The following is an 18,542-nucleotide window of genomic DNA, read 5'->3' as shown; positions in this document are numbered from 1 at the left end:
CCACTCAGAAAGCGAGGAGCAAGTGTGAAAACTGCAGAGATATCAGCCAACATGCTTGCAATTAGACGTATTAAAAATTTACTTATGCAGGCATCGACAGACAAATATCTGATGCCTAAATGCCAGCAAGTACAGCTTGGGAAAGCATCACCTGGGACACACACAGACTAAGCATGAAGGCAGAAAAAGCATGGATATCCGTTTTTCTTCTGAGGTTCAAAATAATTTGTGCAACAATGCGCCGAGTGTAATGAGAAATAGTCAGGCATTGTGAGTTTTGAGTAGGATTCGTATGTTTACCTCTAAAAAAGGGCTTGTCCGGGATTTGAACCCGGGACCTCTCGCACCCTAAGCGAGAATCATACCCCTAGACCAACGAGCCGAGGCACACAAGAGTCACCTTTCGCACCAGCTCCGGGGGTTATTGGCAGCGAGTCGGTGAATGCTTCACCCAAAGCAAGCAACTGCACATGCTGCTCTCTTCTGCAATATGGTTGCTGTCTTTTCCATGGCCGTCATCGAACAAGAAATGAAAATGCCTCCATCCTTCAGACATTTTGTTTGCTCTAGGTGTATGCTCTCGGTGAGGACAATAAAACAATTTCTGCTCTCATGCCTTGCTTTCATCAAGTAGGCCCACCCTTCAGTACAAAAGGACGTGCAAACGAATGGCGCAAACTATCGTCACTTCTCTTTTTGAGCTGTCACTGATGCCCCTGGAGCACAGTACGTCACGCTGGCGAGGGATAGACAGCTTCCATTATCTCAGCTTTCCTATAAGTTGAGAGAGTAAATGCAAACAATAAGCTGCTGTTTCTGCCCGGTCTCGAACCAGGGACCTTTCGCGTGTAAAGCGAACGTGATAACCACTACACCACAGAAACAGATACTCTGGTAGCAATCTTCTTGGCATGTAGTGGGCTGGAAAGCACAGACCAAGGGCCAATGTCCATGAAGCTCAACGTTGGACCCTCCTTACCCGATCTCTTTCTTTGGAAGAAAGGAACGAGGACCACTTTTATTCCAAAAGGCGATTTTAAAACCATACCTGAAATCACACTAGAAAAACACTTTGAATTTAATGTTCCTACACTGATGGTCCACCCCAGAAAAGCAGTTGCAAAGAAGTCCGGCACTGAAATTCTATACGCCAAAAGTGGGAAACAGCGTGCAGGGAAAGGAACTTTCTCACCACACACGGCGTCTTATAGCATTGAAAAGAAGAAATGGTCCTATATAATAAGCAGCCTAAAAATAATTCCACAGCTTGGGCTCGTCCGGGATTTGAACCCGGGACCTCTCGCACCCGAAGTGAGAATCATACCCCTAGACCAACGAGCCTGATTCCCGAGTCGGCAATTTGAACAATTTCTGATGCGTCTTTCAGAAACAAAGCAGTGCTATTTGGCTGCTCTCTCTCTATGTGAGCCACACAAAGTCATGTTTCTCTCAAGATGTTGTTTTTTTCACTCTTGCAAGGAAGGGATCAGCCGATATCCTAGCTGCCAGTGAGCAGAAAAAAGGCACTGATGAGAACTGCAGGCACTTTCTGGCACTTGTACTTCTCTGCAAGTCCTGGACCCTTGCCCCATAAACTTCCACCCCAGAAGCAAGGGAGGGCCTGCCAATTCTTGCTCCTAAGAAAGAGGCGTTTGATTCTTGGATTCAAACACGCTCACTCAGCGCTCAATTAGGCTCGATCAGGCGAGATTTATATGAGTGGCTCGCAGGACTGAAACACTCACCTGGGAGACCCAGGGTGGCTGAATTCCCAGAATGGTCATTGTTGGGCAAGTCACCTCCTTTCCTCCTGCCTCAATCTAGAATTGGCTGCAAATCACAAGATAGAGCTCAATGTCCGTGTGTACTGCCTACTCCCAGCTACCTCTCTGTCTTCCTTATGTAAATTAAAATTCGCAAGGGGTGACCAATGACAATCTGCTCCTCCCACATAACCAGGAAGCCCTGTTGAACATGTCTGCCTGTGTTGTTGCAGGGACAGTGCCTTCTCCGCCCAAAAGGTGGCAGGAGAGCCTCACAACAAAGATAGGATCAACTGCTTAATGAGAAACCAGCACGGCAGTTAGTGTGATGGAGTGCAAATTTAACGGAAGTTGTGCCTGAGGTGTCCCTTCCAGGAATACATGGAATTGTGATTGAGGGCCCAGCCTGATCGTTGGTGGATTTCTCGTCATATGTTACAGGTCCGTGCAAAGATTGTGGCGTGTGGGGAATGCACTGCAAAAAACAGGAAGATTTAAGGGTGTAAAAGAGACCTGTCAGAAGTGGGATTTGAACCCACGCCTCCATGAGGAGACCAGAAGTCTCAGTTGCACTGAAGATCAAGCTCTCTTGAGTCTGGCGCCTTAGACCACTCGGCCATCCTGACAGCCCTGGCTATGTACAGGTCTGACTCTTCTGTCTGCACTTGCCAATGTTTGCACTTACAGCGTTCACAGCAATGTCACAGGTGTAAAGGCCCCACAATACAACATGGCATGATAAAAAAAAAGCTAGGCACAAGAGCGACCACTGATGGATGCGGATTACTTTGTTTCATCTTGCAAAAGTAAAGGAAGTTTCCCACGGCTCGCTGGGTTCATGGACCGCCTCTTCTTAAGCTTGCATTGAGATAATAAGGTTTTAGAGGGTGCACATAAAAGCAGCTCATGCACAGTGTTTCTGCCCGGTCTCGAACCAGGGACCTTTCGCATGTTAGGCGAACGTGATGACCACTACACTACAGAAACTAACTTGCTGTGTTTTACTGTTAGAGCAAGGTTCCTCTCAAGGATTCTCTCTACTTCTATTCTGCTGTATCAGCAGCCACTCAGAAAGCGAGGAGCAAGTGTGAAAACTGCAGAGATATCAGCCAACATGCTTGCAATTAGACGTATTAAAAATTTACTTATGCAGGCATCGACAGACAAATATCTGATGCCTAAATGCCAGCAAGAACAGCTTGGGAAAGCATCACCTGGGACACACACAGACTAAGCATGAAGGCAGAAAAAGCATGGATATCCGTTTTTCTTCTGAGGTTCAAAATAATTTGTGCAACAATGCGCCGAGTGTAATGAGAAATAGTCAGGCATTGTGAGTTTTGAGTAGGATTCGTATGTTTACCTCTAAAAAAGGGCTCGTCCGGGATTTGAACCCGGGACCTCTCGCACCCTAAGCGAGAATCATACCCCTAGACCAACGAGCCGAGGCACACAATAGTCACCTTTCGCACCAGCTCCGGGGGATATTGGCAGCGAGTCGGTGAATGCTTCACCCAAAGCAAGCAACTGCACATGCTGCTCTCTTCTGCAATATGGTTGCTGTCTTTTCCATGGCCGTCATCGAACAAGAAATGAAAATGCCTCCATCCTTCAGACATTTTGTTTGCTCTAGGTGTATGCTCTCGGTGAGGACAATAAAACAATTTCTGCTCTCATGCCTTGCTTTCATCAAGTAGGCCCACCCTTCAGTACAAAAGGACGTGCAAACGAATGGCGCAAACTATCGTCACTTCTCTTTTTGAGCTGTCACTGATGCCCCTGGAGCACAGTACGTCACGCTGGCGAGGGGTAGACAGCTTCCATTATCTCAGCTTTCCTATAAGTTGAGAGAGTAAATGCAAACAATAAGTTGCTGTTTCTGCCCGGTCTCGAACCAGGGACCTTTCGCGTGTAAAGCGAACATGATAACCACTACACCACAGAAACAGATACTCTGGCAGCAATCTTCTTGGCATGTAGTGGGCTGGAAAGCACAGACCAAGGGCCAATGTCCATGAAGCTCAACGTTGGACCCTCCTTACCCGATCTCTTTCTTTGGAAGAAAGGAACGAGGACCACTTTTATTCCAAAAGGCGATTTTAAAACCATACCTGAAATCACACTAGAAAAACACTTTGAATTTAATGTTCCTACACTGATGGTCCACCCCAGAAAAGCAGTTGCAAAGAAGTCCGGCACTGAAATTCTATACGCCAAAAGTGGGAAACAGCGTGCAGGGAAAGGAACTTTCTCACCACACACGGCGTCTTATAGCATTGAAAAGAAGAAATGGTCCTATATAATAAGCAGCCTAAAAATAATTCCACAGCTTGGGCTCATCCGGGATTTGAACCCGGGACCTCTCGCACCCGAAGCGAGAATCATACCCCTAGACCAACGAGCCTGATTCCCGAGTCGCCAATTTGAACAATTTCTGATGCGTCTTTCAGAAACAAAGCAGTGCTATTTGGCTGCTCTCTCTCTATGTGAGCCACACAAAGTCATGTTTCTCTCAAGATGTTGTTTTTTTCACTCTTGCAAGGAAGGGATCAGCCGATATCCTAGCTGCCAGTGAGCAGAAAAAAGGCACTGATGAGAACTGCAGGCACTTTCTGGCACTTGTACTTCTCTGCAAGTCCTGGACCCTTGCCCCATAAACTTCCACCCCAGAAGCAAGGGAGGGCCTGCCAATTCTTGCTCCTAAGAAAGAGGCGTTTGATTCTTGGATTTAAACACGCTCACTCAGCGCTCGATCAGGCGAGATCAGGCGAGATTTATATGAGTGGCTCGCAGGACTGAAACACTCACCTGGGAGACCCAGGGTGGCTGAATTCCCAGAATGGTCATTGTTGGGCAAGTCACCTCCTTTCCTCCTGCCTCAATCTAGAATTGGCTGCAAATCACAAGATAGAGTTCAATGTCCATGTGTACTGCCTACTCCCAGCTACGTCTCTGTCTTCCTTATGTAAATTAAAATTCGCAAGGGGTGACCAATGACAATCTGCTCCTCCCACATAACCAGGAAGCCCTGTTGAACATGTCTGCCTCTGTTGTTGCAGGGACAGTGCCTTCTCCGCCCAAAAGGTGGCAGGAGAGCCTCACAACAAAGATAGGATCAACTGCTTAGTGAGAAACCAGCACGGCAGTTAGTGTGATGGAGTGCAAATTTAACGGAAGTTGTGCCTGAGGTGTCCCTTCCAGGAATACATGGAATTGTGATTGAGGGCCCAGCCTGATCGTTGGTGGATTTCTCGTCATATGTTACAGGTCCGTGCAAAGATTGTGGCGTGTGGGGAATGCACTGCAAAAAACAGGAAGATTTAAGGGTGTAAAAGAGACCTGTCAGAAGTGGGATTTGAACCCACGCCTCCATGAGGAGACCAGAAGTCTCAGTTGCACTGAAGATCAAGCTCTCTTGAGTCTGGCGCCTTAGACCACTCGGCCATCCTGACAGCCCTGGCTATGTACAGGTCTGACTCTTCTGTCTGCACTTGCCAATGTTTGCACTTACAGCGTTCACAGCAATGTCACAGGTGTAAAGGCCCCACAATACAACATGGCATGATAAAAAAAAAGCTAGGCACAAGAGCGACCACTGATGGATGCGGATTACTTTGTTTCGTCTTGCAAAAGTAAAGGAAGTTTCCCACGGCTCGCTGGGTTCATGGACCGCCTCTTCTTAAGCTTGCATTGAGATAATAAGGTTTTAGAGGGTGCACATAAAAGCAGCTCATGCACAGTGTTTCTGCCCGGTCTCGAACCGGGGACCTTTCGCGTGTTAGGCGAACGTGATGACCACTACACTACAGAAACTAACTTGCTGTGTTTTACTGTTAGAGCAAGGTTCCTCTCAAGGATTCTCTCTACTTCTATTCTGCTTTATCAGCAGCCACTCAGAAAGCGAGGAGCAAGTGTGAAAACTGCAGAGATATCAGCCAACATGCTTGCAATTAGACGTATTAAAAATTTACTTATGCAGGCATCGACAGACAAATATCTGATGCCTAAATGCCAGCAAGTACAGCTTGGGAAAGCATCATCTGGGACACACACAGACTAAGCATGAAGGCAGAAAAAGCATGGATATCCGTTTTTCTTCTGAGGTTCAAAATAATTTGTGCAACAATGCGCCGAGTGTAATGAGAAATAGTCAGGCATTGTGAGTTTTGAGTAGGATTCGTATGTTTACCTCTAAAAAAGGGCTCGTCCGGGATTTGAACCCGGGACCTCTCGCACCCTAAGCGAGAATCATACCCCTAGACCAACGAGCCGAGGCACACAAGAGTCACCTTTCGCACCAGCTCCGGGGGTTATTGGCAGCGAGTCGGTGAATGCTTCACCCAAAGCAAGCAACTGCACATGCTGCTCTCTTCTGCAATATGGTTGCTGTCTTTTCCATGGCCGTCATCGAACAAGAAATGAAAATGCCTCCATCCTTCAGACATTTTGTTTGCTCTAGGTGTATGCTCTCGGTGAGGACAATAAAACAATTTCTGCTCTCATGCCTTGCTTTCATCAAGTAGGCCCACCCTTCAGTACAAAAGGACGTGCAAACGAATGGCGCAAACTATCGTCACTTCTCTTTTTGAGCTGTCACTGATGCCCCTGGAGCACAGTACGTCACGCTGGCGAGGGATAGACAGCTTCCATTATCTCAGCTTTCCTATAAGTTGAGAGAGTAAATGCAAACAATAAGCTGCTGTTTCTGCCCGGTCTCGAACCAGGGACCTTTCGCGTGTAAAGCAAACGTGATAACCACTACACCACAGAAACAGATACTCTGGCAGCAATCTTCTTGGCATGTAGTGGGCTGGAAAGCACAGACCAAGGGCCAATGTCCATGAAGCTCAACGTTGGACCCTCCTTACCCGATCTCTTTCTTTGGAAGAAAGGAACGAGGACCACTTTTATTCCAAAAGGCGATTTTAAAACCATACCTGAAATCACACTAGAAAAACACTTTGAATTTAATGTTCCTACACTGATGGTCCACCCCAGAAAAGCAGTTGCAAAGAAGTCCGGCACTGAAATTCTATACGCCAAAAGTGGGAAACAGCGTGCAGGGAAAGGAACTTTCTCACCACACACGGCGTCTTATAGCATTGAAAAGAAGAAATGGTCCTATATAATAAGCAGCCTAAAAATAATTCCACAGCTTGGGCTCGTCCTGGATTTGAACCCGGGACCTCTCGCACCCGAAGCGAGAATCATACCCCTAGACCAACGAGCCTGATTCCCGAGTCGGCAATTTGAACAATTTCTGATGCGTCTTTCAGAAACAAAGCAGTGCTATTTGGCTGCTCTCTCTCTATGTGAGCCACACAAAGTCCTGTTTCTCTCAAGATGTTGTTTTTTTCACTCTTGCAAGGAAGGGATCAGCCGATATCCTAGCTGCCAGTGAGCAGAAAAAAGGCACTGATGAGAACTGCAGGCACTTTCTGGCACTTGTACTTCTCTGCAAGTCCTGGACCCTTGCCCCATAAACTTCCACCCCAGAAGCAAGGGAGGGCCTGCCAATTCTTGCTCCTAAGAAAGAGGCGTTTGATTCTTGGATTCAAACACGCTCACTCAGCGCTCGATCAGGCTCGATCAGGCGAGATTTATATGAGTGGCTCACAGGACTGAAACACTCACCTGGGAGACCCAGGGTGGCTGAATTCCCAGAATGGTCATTGTTGGGCAAGTCACCTCCTTTCCTCCTGCCTCAATCTAGAATTGGCTGCAAATCACAAGATAGAGTTCAATGTCCGTGTGAACTGCCTACTCCCAGCTACCTCTCTGTCTTCCTTATGTAAATTAAAATTCGCAAGGGGTGACCAATGACAATCTGCTCCTCCCACATAACCAGGAAGCCCTGTTGAACATGTCTGCCTGTGTTGTTGCAGGGACAGTGCCTTCTCCGCCCAAAAGGTGGCAGGAGAGTCTCACAACAAAGATAGGATCAACTGCTTAATGAGAAACCAGCACGGCAGTTAGTGTGATGGAGTGCAAATTTAACGGAAGTTGTGCCTGAGGTGTCCCTTCCAGGAATACATGGAATTGTGATTGAGGGCCCAGCCTGATCGTTGGTGGATTTCTCGTCATATGTTACAGGTCCGTGCAAAGATTGTGGCGTGTGGGGAATGCACTGCAAAAAACAGGAAGATTTAAGGGTGTAAAAGAGACCTGTCAGAAGTGGGATTTGAACCCACGCCTCCATGAGGAGACCAGAAGTCTCAGTTGCACTGAAGATCAAGCTCTCTTGAGTCTGGCGCCTTAGACCACTCGGCCATCCTGACAGCCCTGGCTATGTACAGGTCTGACTCTTCTGTCTGCACTTGCCAATGTTTGCACTTACAGCGTTCACAGCAATGTCACAGGTGTAAAGGCCCCACAATACAACATGGCATGATAAAAAAAAAGCTAGGCACAAGAGCGACCACTGATGGATGCGGATTACTTTGTTTCGTCTTGCAAAAGTAAAGGAAGTTTCCCACGGCTCGCTGGGTTCATGGACCGCCTCTTCTTAAGCTTGCATTGAGATAATAAGGTTTTAGAGGGTGCACATAAAAGCAGCTCATGCACAGTGTTTCTGCCCGGTCTCGAACCGGGGACCTTTCGCGTGTTAGGCGAACGTGATGACCACTACACTACAGAAACTAACTTGCTGTGTTTTACTGTTAGAGCAAGGTTCCTCTCAAGGATTCTCTCTACTTCTATTCTGCTGTATCAGCAGCCACTCAGAAAGCGAGGAGCAAGTGTGAAAACTGCAGAGATATCAGCCAACATGCTTGCAATTAGACGTATTAAAAATTTACTTATGCAGGCATCGACAGACAAATATCTGATGCCTAAATGCCAGCAAGAACAGCTTGGGAAAGCATCACCTGGGACACACACAGACTAAGCATGAAGGCAGAAAAAGCATGGATATCCGTTTTTCTTTTGAGGTTCAAAATAATTTGTGCAACAATGCGCCGAGTGTAATGAGAAATAGTCAGGCATTGTGAGTTTTGAGTAGGATTCGTATGTTTACCTCTAAAAAAGGGCTCGTCCGGGATTTGAACCCGGGACCTCTCGCACCCTAAGCGAGAATCATACCCCTAGACCAACGAGCCGAGGCACACAAGAGTCACCTTTCGCACCAGCTCCGGGGGATATTGGCAGCGAGTCGGTGAATGCTTCACCCAAAGCAAGCAACTGCACATGCTGCTCTCTTCTGCAATATGGTTGCTGTCTTTTCCATGGCCGTCATCGAACAAGAAATGAAAATGCCTCCATCCTTCAGACATTTTGTTTGCTCTAGGTGTATGCTCTCGGTGAGGACAATAAAACAATTTCTGCTCTCATGCCTTGCTTTCATCAAGTAGGCCCACCCTTCAGTACAAAAGGACGTGCAAACGAATGGCGCAAACTATCGTCACTTCTCTTTTTGAGCTGTCACTGATGCCCCTGGAGCACAGTACGTCACGCTGGCGAGGGATAGACAGCTTCCATTATCTCAGCTTTCCTATAAGTTGAGAGAGTAAATGCAAACAATAAGCTGCTGTTTCTGCCCGGTCTCGAACCAGGGACCTTTCGCGTGTAAAGCAAACGTGATAACCACTACACCACAGAAACAGATACTCTGGCAGCAATCTTCTTGGCATGTAGTGGGCTGGAAAGCACAGACCAAGGGCCAATGTCCATGAAGCTCAACGTTGGACCCTCCTTACCCGATCTCTTTCTTTGGAAGAAAGGAACGAGGACCACTTTTATTCCAAAAGGCGATTTTAAAACCATACCTGAAATCACACTAGAAAAACACTTTGAATTTAATGTTCCTACACTGATGGTCCACCCCAGAAAAGCAGTTGCAAAGAAGTCCGGCACTGAAATTCTATACGCCAAAAGTGGGAAACAGCGTGCAGGGAAAGGAACTTTCTCACCACACACGGCGTCTTATAGCATTGAAAAGAAGAAATGGTCCTATATAATAAGCAGCCTAAAAATAATTCCACAGCTTGGGCTCGTCCGGGATTTGAACCCGGGACCTCTCGCACCCGAAGCGAGAATCATACCCCTAGACCAACGAGCCTGATTCCCGAGTCGGCAATTTGAACAATTTCTGATGCGTCTTTCAGAAACAAAGCAGTGCTATTTGGCTGCTCTCTCTCTATGTGAGCCACACAAAGTCCTGTTTCTCTCAAGATGTTGTTTTTTTCACTCTTGCAAGGAAGGGATCAGCCGATATCCTAGCTGCCAGTGAGCAGAAAAAAGGCACTGATGAGAACTGCAGGCACTTTCTGGCACTTGTACTTCTCTGCAAGTCCTGGACCCTTGCCCCATAAACTTCCACCCCAGAAGCAAGGGAGGGCCTGCCAATTCTTGCTCCTAAGAAAGAGGCGTTTGATTCTTGGATTCAAACACGCTCACTCAGCGCTCGATCAGGCTCGATCAGGCGAGATTTATATGAGTGGCTCACAGGACTGAAACACTCACCTGGGAGACCCAGGGTGGCTGAATTCCCAGAATGGTCATTGTTGGGCAAGTCACCTCCTTTCCTCCTGCCTCAATCTAGAATTGGCTGCAAATCACAAGATAGAGTTCAATGTCCGTGTGAACTGCCTACTCCCAGCTACCTCTCTGTCTTCCTTATGTAAATTAAAATTCGCAAGGGGTGACCAATGACAATCTGCTCCTCCCACATAACCAGGAAGCCCTGTTGAACATGTCTGCCTGTGTTGTTGCAGGGACAGTGCCTTCTCCGCCCAAAAGGTGGCAGGAGAGCCTCACAACAAAGATAGGATCAACTGCTTAATGAGAAACCAGCACGGCAGTTAGTGTGATGGAGTGCAAATTTAACGGAAGTTGTGCCTGAGGTGTCCCTTCCAGGAATACATGGAATTGTGATTGAGGGCCCAGCCTGATCGTTGGTGGATTTCTCGTCATATGTTACAGGTCCGTGCAAAGATTGTGGCGTGTGGGGAATGCACTGCAAAAAACAGGAAGATTTAAGGGTGTAAAAGAGACCTGTCAGAAGTGGGATTTGAACCCACGCCTCCATGAGGAGACCAGAAGTCTCAGTTGCACTGAAGATCAAGCTCTCTTGAGTCTGGCGCCTTAGACCACTCGGCCATCCTGACAGCCCTGGCTATGTACTGGTCTGACTCTTCTGTCTGCACTTGCCAATGTTTGCACTTACAGCGTTCACAGCAATGTCACAGGTGTAAAGGCCCCACAATACAACATGGCATGATAAAAAAAAAGCTAGGCACAAGAGCGACCACTGATGGATGCGGATTACTTTGTTTCGTCTTGCAAAAGTAAAGGAAGTTTCCCACGGCTCGCTGGGTTCATGGACCGCCTCTTCTTAAGCTTGCATTGAGATAATAAGGTTTTAGAGGGTGCACATAAAAGCAGCTCATGCACAGTGTTTCTGCCCGGTCTCGAACCGGGGACCTTTCGCGTGTTAGGCGAACGTGATGACCACTACACTACAGAAACTAACTTGCTGTGTTTTACTGTTAGAGCAAGGTTCCTCTCAAGGATTCTCTCTACTTCTATTCTGCTTTATCAGCAGCCACTCAGAAAGCGAGGAGCAAGTGTGAAAACTGCAGAGATATCAGCCAACATGCTTGCAATTAGACGTATTAAAAATGTACTTATGCAGGCATCGACAGACAAATATCTGATGCCTAAATGCCAGCAAGTACAGCTTGGGAAAGCATCACCTGGGACACACACAGACTAAGCATGAAGGCAGAAAAAGCATGGATATCCGTTTTTCTTCTGAGGTTCAAAATAATTTGTGCAACAATGCGCCGAGTGTAATGAGAAATAGTCAGGCATTGTGAGTTTTGAGTAGGATTCGTATGTTTACCTCTAAAAAAGGGCTCGTCCGGGATTTGAACCCGGGACCTCTCGCACCCTAAGCGAGAATCATACCCCTAGACCAACGAGCCGAGGCACACAAGAGTCACCTTTCGCACCAGCTCCGGGGGTTATTGGCAGCGAGTCGGTGAATGCTTCACCCAAAGCAAGCAACTGCACATGCTGCTCTCTTCTGCAATATGGTTGCTGTCTTTTCCATGGCCGTCATCGAACAAGAAATGAAAATGCCTCCATCCTTCAGACATTTTGTTTGCTCTAGGTGTATGCTCTCGGTGAGGACAATAAAACAATTTCTGCTCTCATGCCTTGCTTTCATCAAGTAGGCCCACCCTTCAGTACAAAAGGACGTGCAAACGAATGGCGCAAACTATCGTCACTTCTCTTTTTGAGCTGTCACTGATGCCCCTGGAGCACAGTACGTCACGCTGGCGAGGGATAGACAGCTTCCATTATCTCAGCTTTCCTATAAGTTGAGAGAGTAAATGCAAACAATAAGCTGCTGTTTCTGCCCGGTCTCGAACCAGGGACCTTTCGCGTGTAAAGCAAACGTGATAACCACTACACCACAGAAACAGATACTCTGGCAGCAATCTTCTTGGCATGTAGTGGGCTGGAAAGCACAGACCAAGGGCCAATGTCCATGAAGCTCAACGTTGGACCCTCCTTACCCGATCTCTTTCTTTGGAAGAAAGGAACGAGGACCACTTTTATTCCAAAAGGCGATTTTAAAACCATACCTGAAATCACACTAGAAAAACACTTTGAATTTAATGTTCCTACACTGATGGTCCACCCCAGAAAAGCAGTTGCAAAGAAGTCCGGCACTGAAATTCTATACGCCAAAAGTGGGAAACAGCGTGCAGGGAAAGGAACTTTCTCACCACACACGGCGTCTTATAGCATTGAAAAGAAGAAATGGTCCTATATAATAAGCAGCCTAAAAATAATTCCACAGCTTGGGCTCGTCCGGGATTTGAACCCGGGACCTCTCGCACCCGAAGCGAGAATCATACCCCTAGACCAACGAGCCTGATTCCCGAGTCGGCAATTTGAACAATTTCTGATGCGTCTTTCAGAAACAAAGCAGTGCTATTTGGCTGCTCTCTCTCTATGTGAGCCACACAAAGTCATGTTTCTCTCAAGATGTTGTTTTTTTCACTCTTGCAAGGAAGGGATCAGCCGATATCCTAGCTGCCAGTGAGCAGAAAAAAGGCACTGATGAGAACTGCAGGCACTTTCTGGCACTTGTACTTCTCTGCAAGTCCTGGACCCTTGCCCCATAAACTTCCACCCCAGAAGCAAGGGAGGGCCTGCCAATTCTTGCTCCTAAGAAAGAGGCGTTTGATTCTTGGATTCAAACACGCTCACTCAGCGCTCGATCAGGCTCGATCAGGCGAGATTTATATGAGTGGCTCACAGGACTGAAACACTCACCTGGGAGACCCAGGGTGGCTGAATTCCCAGAATGGTCATTGTTGGGCAAGTCACCTCCTTTCCTCCTGCCTCAATCTAGAATTGGCTGCAAATCACAAGATAGAGTTCAATGTCCGTGTGAACTGCCTACTCCCAGCTACCTCTCTGTCTTCCTTATGTAAATTAAAATTCGCAAGGGGTGACCAATGACAATCTGCTCCTCCCACATAACCAGGAAGCCCTGTTGAACATGTCTGCCTGTGTTGTTGCAGGGACAGTGCCTTCTCCGCCCAAAAGGTGGCAGGAGAGCCTCACAACAAAGATAGGATCAACTGCTTAATGAGAAACCAGCACGGCAGTTAGTGTGATGGAGTGCAAATTTAACGGAAGTTGTGCCTGAGGTGTCCCTTCCAGGAATACATGGAATTGTGATTGAGGGCCCAGCCTGATCGTTGGTGGATTTCTCGTCATATGTTACAGGTCCGTGCAAAGATTGTGGCGTGTGGGGAATGCACTGCAAAAAACAGGAAGATTTAAGGGTGTAAAAGAGACCTGTCAGAAGTGGGATTTGAACCCACGCCTCCATGAGGAGACCAGAAGTCTCAGTTGCACTGAAGATCAAGCTCTCTTGAGTCTGGCGCCTTAGACCACTCGGCCATCCTGACAGCCCTGGCTATGTACAGGTCTGACTCTTCTGTCTGCACTTGCCAATGTTTGCACTTACAGCGTTCACAGCAATGTCACAGGTGTAAAGGCCCCACAATACAACATGGCATGATAAAAAAAAAGCTAGGCACAAGAGCGACCACTGATGGATGCGGATTACTTTGTTTCGTCTTGCAAAAGTAAAGGAAGTTTCCCACGGCTCGCTGGGTTCATGGACCGCCTCTTCTTAAGCTTGCATTGAGATAATAAGGTTTTAGAGGGTGCACATAAAAGCAGCTCATGCACAGTGTTTCTGCCCGGTCTCGAACCGGGGACCTTTCGCGTGTTAGGCGAACGTGATGACCACTACACTACAGAAACTAACTTGCTGTGTTTTACTGTTAGAGCAAGGTTCCTCTCAAGGATTCTCTCTACTTCTATTCTGCTGTATCAGCAGCCACTCAGAAAGCGAGGAGCAAGTGTGAAAACTGCAGAGATATCAGCCAACATGCTTGCAATTAGACGTATTAAAAATTTACTTATGCAGGCATCGACAGACAAATATCTGATGCCTAAATGCCAGCAAGAACAGCTTGGGAAAGCATCACCTGGGACACACACAGACTAAGCATGAAGGCAGAAAAAGCATGGATATCCGTTTTTCTTCTGAGGTTCAAAATAATTTGTGCAACAATGCGCCGAGTGTAATGAGAAATAGTCAGGCATTGTGAGTTTTGAGTAGGATTCGTATGTTTACCTCTAAAAAAGGGCTCGTCCGGGATTTGAACCCGGGACCTCTCGCACCCTAAGCGAGAATCATACCCCTAGACCAACGAGCCGAGGCACACAAGAGTCACCTTTCGCACCAGCTCCGGGGGATATTGGCAGCGAGTCGGTGAATGCTTCACCCAAAGCAAGCAACTGCACATGCTGCTCTCTTCTGCAATATGGTTGCTGTCTTTTCCATGGCCGTCATCGAACAAGAAATGAAAATGCCTCCATCCTTCAGACATTTTGTTTGCTCTAGGTGTATGCTCTCGGTGAGGACAATAAAACAATTTCTGCTCTCATGCCTTGCTTTCATCAAGTAGGCCCACCCTTCAGTACAAAAGGACGTGCAAACGAATGGCGCAAACTATCGTCACTTCTCTTTTTGAGCTGTCACTGATGCCCCTGGAGCACAGTACGTCACGCTGGCGAGGGATAGACAGCTTCCATTATCTCAGCTTTCCTATAAGTTGAGAGAGTAAATGCAAACAATAAGCTGCTGTTTCTGCCCGGTCTCGAACCAGGGACCTTTCGCGTGTAAAGCGAACATGATAACCACTACACCACAGAAACAGATACTCTGGCAGCAATCTTCTTGGCATGTAGTGGGCTGGAAAGCACAGACCAAGGGCCAATGTCCATGAAGCTCAACGTTGGACCCTCCTTACCCGATCTCTTTCTTTGGAAGAAAGGAACGAGGACCACTTTTATTCCAAAAGGCGATTTTAAAACCATACCTGAAATCACACTAGAAAAACACTTTGAATTTAATGTTCCTACACTGATGGTCCACCCCAGAAAAGCAGTTGCAAAGAAGTCCGGCACTGAAATTCTATACGCCAAAAGTGGGAAACAGCGTGCAGGGAAAGGAACTTTCTCACCACACACGGCGTCTTATAGCATTGAAAAGAAGAAATGGTCCTATATAATAAGCAGCCTAAAAATAATTCCACAGCTTGGGCTCGTCCGGGATTTGAACCCGGGACCTCTCGCACCCGAAGCGAGAATCATATCCCTAGACCAAAGAGCCTGATTCCCGAGTCGCCAATTTGAACAATTTCTGATGCGTCTTTCAGAAACAAAGCAGTGCTATTTGGCTGCTCTCTCTCTATGTGAGCCACACAAAGTCATGTTTCTCTCAAGATGTTGTTTTTTTCACTCTTGCAAGGAAGGGATCAGCTGATATCCTAGCTGCCAGTGAGCAGAAAAAAGGCACTGATGAGAACTGCAGGCACTTTCTGGCACTTGTACTTCTCTGCAAGTCCTGGACCCTTGCCCCATAAACTTCCACCCCAGAAGCAAGGGAGGGCCTGCCAATTCTTGCTCCTAAGAAAGAGGCGTTTGATTCTTGGATTTAAACACGCTCACTCAGCGCTCGATCAGGCGAGATCAGGCGAGATTTATATGAGTGGCTCGCAGGACTGAAACACTCACCTGGGAGACCCAGGGTGGCTGAATTCCCAGAATGGTCATTGTTGGGCAAGTCACCTCCTTTCCTCCTGCCTCAATCTAGAATTGGCTGCAAATCACAAGATAGAGTTCAATGTCCATGTGTACTGCCTACTCCCAGCTACCTCTCTGTCTTCCTTATGTAAATTAAAATTCGCAAGGGGTGACCAATGACAATCTGCTCCTCCCACATAACCAGGAAGCCCTGTTGAACATGTCTGCCTCTGTTGTTGCAGGGACAGTGCCTTCTCCGCCCAAAAGGTGGCAGGAGAGCCTCACAACAAAGATAGGATCAACTGCTTAGTGAGAAACCAGCACGGCAGTTAGTGTGATGGAGTGCAAATTTAACGGAAGTTGTGCCTGAGGTGTCCCTTCCAGGAATACATGGAATTGTGATTGAGGGCCCAGCCTGATCGTTGGTGGATTTCTCGTCATATGTTACAGGTCCGTGCAAAGATTGTGGCGTGTGGGGAATGCACTGCAAAAAACAGGAAGATTTAAGGGTGTAAAAGAGACCTGTCAGAAGTGGGATTTGAACCCACGCCTCCATGAGAAGACCAGAAGTCTCAGTTGCACTGAAGATCAAGCTCTCTTGAGTCTGGCGCCTTAGACCACTCGGCCATCCTGACAGCCCTGGCTATGTACAGGTCTGACTCTTCTGTCTGCACTTGCCAATGTTTGCACTTACAGCGTTCACAGCAATGTCACAGGTGTAAAGGCCCCACAATACAACATGGCATGATAAAAAAAAAGCTAGGCACAAGAGCGACCACTGATGGATGCGGATTACTTTGTTTCGTCTTGCAAAAGTAAAGGAAGTTTCCCACGGCTCGCTGGGTTCATGGACCGCCTCTTCTTAAGCTTGCATTGAGATAATAAGGTTTTAGAGGGTGCACATAAAAGCAGCTCATGCACAGTGTTTCTGCCCGGTCTCGAACCGGGGACCTTTCGCGTGTTAGGCGAACGTGATGACCACTACACTACAGAAACTAACTTGCTGTGTTTTACTGTTAGAGCAAGGTTCCTCTCAAGGATTCTCTCTACTTCTATTCTGCTTTATCAGCAGCCACTCAGAAAGCGAGGAGCAAGTGTGAAAACTGCAGAGATATCAGCCAACATGCTTGCAATTAGACGTATTAAAAATTTACTTATGCAGGCATCGACAGACAAATATCTGATGCCTAAATGCCAGCAAGTACAGCTTGGGAAAGCATCACCTGGGACACACACAGACTAAGCATGAAGGCAGAAAAAGCATGGATATCCGTTTTTCTTCTGAGGTTCAAAATAATTTGTGCAACAATGCGCCGAGTGTAATGAGAAATAGTCAGGCATTGTGAGTTTTGAGTAGGATTCGTATGTTTACCTCTAAAAAAGGGCTCGTCCGGGATTTGAACCCGGGACCTCTCGCACCCTAAGCGAGAATCATACCCCTAGACCAACGAGCCGAGGCACACAAGAGTCACCTTTCGCACCAGCTCCGGGGGTTATTGGCAGCGAGTCGGTGAATGCTTCACCCAAAGCAAGCAACTGCACATGCTGCTCTCTTCTGCAATATGGTTGCTGTCTTTTCCATGACCGTCATCGAACAAGAAATGAAAATGCCTCCATCCTTCAGACATTTTGTTTGCTCTAGGTGTATGCTCTCGGTGAGGACAATAAAACAATTTCTGCTCTCATGCCTTGCTTTCATCAAGTAGGCCCACCCTTCAGTACAAAAGGACGTGCAAACGAATGGCGCAAACTATCGTCACTTCTCTTTTTGAGCTGTCACTGATGCCCCTGGAGCACAGTACGTCACGCTGGCGAGGGATAGACAGCTTCCATTATCTCAGCTTTCCTATAAGTTGAGAGAGTAAATGCAAACAATAAGCTGCTGTTTCTGCCCGGTCTCGAACCAGGGACCTTTCGCGTGTAAAGCGAACATGATAACCACTACACCACAGAAACAGATACTCTGGCAGCAATCTTCTTGGCATGTAGTGGGCTGGAAAGCACAGACCAAGGGCCAATGTCCATGAAGCTCAACGTTGGACCCTCCTTACCCGATCTCTTTCTTTGGAAGAAAGGAACGAGGACCACTTTTATTCCAAAAGGCGATTTTAAAACCATACCTGAAATCACACTAGAAAAACACTTTGAATTTAATGTTCCTACACTGATGGTCCACCCCAGAAAAGCAGTTGCAAAGAAGTCCGGCACTGAAATTCTATACGCCAAAAGTGGGAAACAGCGTGCAGGGAAAGGAACTTTCTCACCACACACGGCGTCTTATAGCATTGAAAAGAAGAAATGGTCCTATATAATAAGCAGCCTAAAAATAATTCCACAGCTTGGGCTCATCCGGGATTTGAACCCGGGACCTCTCGCACCCGAAGCGAGAATCATACCCCTAGACCAACGAGCCTGATTCCCGAGTCGCCAATTTGAACAATTTCTGATGCGTCTTTCAGAAACAAAGCAGTGCTATTTGGCTGCTCTCTCTCTATGTGAGCCACACAAAGTCATGTTTCTCTCAAGATGTTGTTTTTTTCACTCTTGCAAGGAAGGGATCAGCCGATATCCTAGCTGCCAGTGAGCAGAAAAAAGGCACTGATGAGAACTGCAGGCACTTTCTGGCACTTGTACTTCTCTGCAAGTCCTGGACCCTTG

At 47.2% G+C, this 18,542-nt stretch overlaps 29 non-coding genes across 29 annotated transcripts; all 29 read right to left on the bottom strand.

Annotated features, from left to right (window-relative positions):
- Nucleotides 1-811: 811 nt before the first annotated feature.
- TRNAV-UAC (transfer RNA valine (anticodon UAC)) lies at nt 812-884 on the bottom strand. Its single transcript has one exon. It is a non-coding gene; the product is annotated as a tRNA-Val (tRNA).
- A 385-nt stretch (nt 885-1,269) lies between these two features.
- TRNAP-CGG (transfer RNA proline (anticodon CGG)) lies at nt 1,270-1,341 on the bottom strand. Its single transcript has one exon. It is a non-coding gene; the product is annotated as a tRNA-Pro (tRNA).
- A 936-nt stretch (nt 1,342-2,277) lies between these two features.
- On the bottom strand, nt 2,278-2,389 carry TRNAL-CAA (transfer RNA leucine (anticodon CAA)). The gene is made up of 2 exons: nt 2,352-2,389; nt 2,278-2,323 (listed from the first exon to the last, which is right to left on the bottom strand). It is a non-coding gene; the product is annotated as a tRNA-Leu (tRNA).
- Nucleotides 2,390-2,677: 288 nt separating this feature from the next.
- TRNAV-AAC (transfer RNA valine (anticodon AAC)) lies at nt 2,678-2,750 on the bottom strand. The gene has a single exon. It is a non-coding gene; the product is annotated as a tRNA-Val (tRNA).
- A 386-nt stretch (nt 2,751-3,136) lies between these two features.
- Nucleotides 3,137-3,208, bottom strand: TRNAP-AGG (transfer RNA proline (anticodon AGG)). Its single transcript has one exon. It is a non-coding gene; the product is annotated as a tRNA-Pro (tRNA).
- Nucleotides 3,209-3,637: 429 nt separating this feature from the next.
- TRNAV-UAC (transfer RNA valine (anticodon UAC)) lies at nt 3,638-3,710 on the bottom strand. Its single transcript has one exon. It is a non-coding gene; the product is annotated as a tRNA-Val (tRNA).
- A 385-nt stretch (nt 3,711-4,095) lies between these two features.
- TRNAP-CGG (transfer RNA proline (anticodon CGG)) lies at nt 4,096-4,167 on the bottom strand. The gene has a single exon. It is a non-coding gene; the product is annotated as a tRNA-Pro (tRNA).
- A 936-nt stretch (nt 4,168-5,103) lies between these two features.
- Nucleotides 5,104-5,215, bottom strand: TRNAL-CAA (transfer RNA leucine (anticodon CAA)). Its single transcript has 2 exons — nt 5,178-5,215; nt 5,104-5,149 (listed from the first exon to the last, which is right to left on the bottom strand). It is a non-coding gene; the product is annotated as a tRNA-Leu (tRNA).
- A 288-nt stretch (nt 5,216-5,503) lies between these two features.
- On the bottom strand, nt 5,504-5,576 carry TRNAV-AAC (transfer RNA valine (anticodon AAC)). Its single transcript has one exon. It is a non-coding gene; the product is annotated as a tRNA-Val (tRNA).
- A 386-nt stretch (nt 5,577-5,962) lies between these two features.
- On the bottom strand, nt 5,963-6,034 carry TRNAP-AGG (transfer RNA proline (anticodon AGG)). Its single transcript has one exon. It is a non-coding gene; the product is annotated as a tRNA-Pro (tRNA).
- A 429-nt stretch (nt 6,035-6,463) lies between these two features.
- TRNAV-UAC (transfer RNA valine (anticodon UAC)) lies at nt 6,464-6,536 on the bottom strand. The gene has a single exon. It is a non-coding gene; the product is annotated as a tRNA-Val (tRNA).
- Nucleotides 6,537-7,929: 1,393 nt separating this feature from the next.
- TRNAL-CAA (transfer RNA leucine (anticodon CAA)) lies at nt 7,930-8,041 on the bottom strand. Its single transcript has 2 exons — nt 8,004-8,041; nt 7,930-7,975 (listed from the first exon to the last, which is right to left on the bottom strand). It is a non-coding gene; the product is annotated as a tRNA-Leu (tRNA).
- A 288-nt stretch (nt 8,042-8,329) lies between these two features.
- TRNAV-AAC (transfer RNA valine (anticodon AAC)) lies at nt 8,330-8,402 on the bottom strand. The gene has a single exon. It is a non-coding gene; the product is annotated as a tRNA-Val (tRNA).
- A 386-nt stretch (nt 8,403-8,788) lies between these two features.
- On the bottom strand, nt 8,789-8,860 carry TRNAP-AGG (transfer RNA proline (anticodon AGG)). The gene has a single exon. It is a non-coding gene; the product is annotated as a tRNA-Pro (tRNA).
- Nucleotides 8,861-9,289: 429 nt separating this feature from the next.
- On the bottom strand, nt 9,290-9,362 carry TRNAV-UAC (transfer RNA valine (anticodon UAC)). Its single transcript has one exon. It is a non-coding gene; the product is annotated as a tRNA-Val (tRNA).
- Nucleotides 9,363-9,747: 385 nt separating this feature from the next.
- TRNAP-CGG (transfer RNA proline (anticodon CGG)) lies at nt 9,748-9,819 on the bottom strand. Its single transcript has one exon. It is a non-coding gene; the product is annotated as a tRNA-Pro (tRNA).
- Nucleotides 9,820-10,755: 936 nt separating this feature from the next.
- Nucleotides 10,756-10,867, bottom strand: TRNAL-CAA (transfer RNA leucine (anticodon CAA)). The gene is made up of 2 exons: nt 10,830-10,867; nt 10,756-10,801 (listed from the first exon to the last, which is right to left on the bottom strand). It is a non-coding gene; the product is annotated as a tRNA-Leu (tRNA).
- A 288-nt stretch (nt 10,868-11,155) lies between these two features.
- On the bottom strand, nt 11,156-11,228 carry TRNAV-AAC (transfer RNA valine (anticodon AAC)). The gene has a single exon. It is a non-coding gene; the product is annotated as a tRNA-Val (tRNA).
- A 386-nt stretch (nt 11,229-11,614) lies between these two features.
- TRNAP-AGG (transfer RNA proline (anticodon AGG)) lies at nt 11,615-11,686 on the bottom strand. Its single transcript has one exon. It is a non-coding gene; the product is annotated as a tRNA-Pro (tRNA).
- A 429-nt stretch (nt 11,687-12,115) lies between these two features.
- TRNAV-UAC (transfer RNA valine (anticodon UAC)) lies at nt 12,116-12,188 on the bottom strand. Its single transcript has one exon. It is a non-coding gene; the product is annotated as a tRNA-Val (tRNA).
- A 385-nt stretch (nt 12,189-12,573) lies between these two features.
- Nucleotides 12,574-12,645, bottom strand: TRNAP-CGG (transfer RNA proline (anticodon CGG)). The gene has a single exon. It is a non-coding gene; the product is annotated as a tRNA-Pro (tRNA).
- Nucleotides 12,646-13,581: 936 nt separating this feature from the next.
- TRNAL-CAA (transfer RNA leucine (anticodon CAA)) lies at nt 13,582-13,693 on the bottom strand. The gene is made up of 2 exons: nt 13,656-13,693; nt 13,582-13,627 (listed from the first exon to the last, which is right to left on the bottom strand). It is a non-coding gene; the product is annotated as a tRNA-Leu (tRNA).
- Nucleotides 13,694-13,981: 288 nt separating this feature from the next.
- TRNAV-AAC (transfer RNA valine (anticodon AAC)) lies at nt 13,982-14,054 on the bottom strand. The gene has a single exon. It is a non-coding gene; the product is annotated as a tRNA-Val (tRNA).
- A 386-nt stretch (nt 14,055-14,440) lies between these two features.
- On the bottom strand, nt 14,441-14,512 carry TRNAP-AGG (transfer RNA proline (anticodon AGG)). The gene has a single exon. It is a non-coding gene; the product is annotated as a tRNA-Pro (tRNA).
- Nucleotides 14,513-14,941: 429 nt separating this feature from the next.
- TRNAV-UAC (transfer RNA valine (anticodon UAC)) lies at nt 14,942-15,014 on the bottom strand. The gene has a single exon. It is a non-coding gene; the product is annotated as a tRNA-Val (tRNA).
- A 1,793-nt stretch (nt 15,015-16,807) lies between these two features.
- On the bottom strand, nt 16,808-16,880 carry TRNAV-AAC (transfer RNA valine (anticodon AAC)). The gene has a single exon. It is a non-coding gene; the product is annotated as a tRNA-Val (tRNA).
- A 386-nt stretch (nt 16,881-17,266) lies between these two features.
- TRNAP-AGG (transfer RNA proline (anticodon AGG)) lies at nt 17,267-17,338 on the bottom strand. Its single transcript has one exon. It is a non-coding gene; the product is annotated as a tRNA-Pro (tRNA).
- Nucleotides 17,339-17,767: 429 nt separating this feature from the next.
- On the bottom strand, nt 17,768-17,840 carry TRNAV-UAC (transfer RNA valine (anticodon UAC)). The gene has a single exon. It is a non-coding gene; the product is annotated as a tRNA-Val (tRNA).
- A 385-nt stretch (nt 17,841-18,225) lies between these two features.
- TRNAP-CGG (transfer RNA proline (anticodon CGG)) lies at nt 18,226-18,297 on the bottom strand. Its single transcript has one exon. It is a non-coding gene; the product is annotated as a tRNA-Pro (tRNA).
- Nucleotides 18,298-18,542: the final 245 nt, after the last annotated feature.

The sequence above is a fragment of the Triturus cristatus genome, chromosome 10, assembly GCF_964204655.1.
Source record: "Triturus cristatus chromosome 10, aTriCri1.1, whole genome shotgun sequence".
Lineage (NCBI taxonomy): Eukaryota > Metazoa > Chordata > Amphibia > Caudata > Salamandridae > Triturus > Triturus cristatus.
The sequence above is the reverse complement of the archived record's forward strand: the minus strand, read 5'-3'. Positions and strand labels throughout refer to the sequence as shown.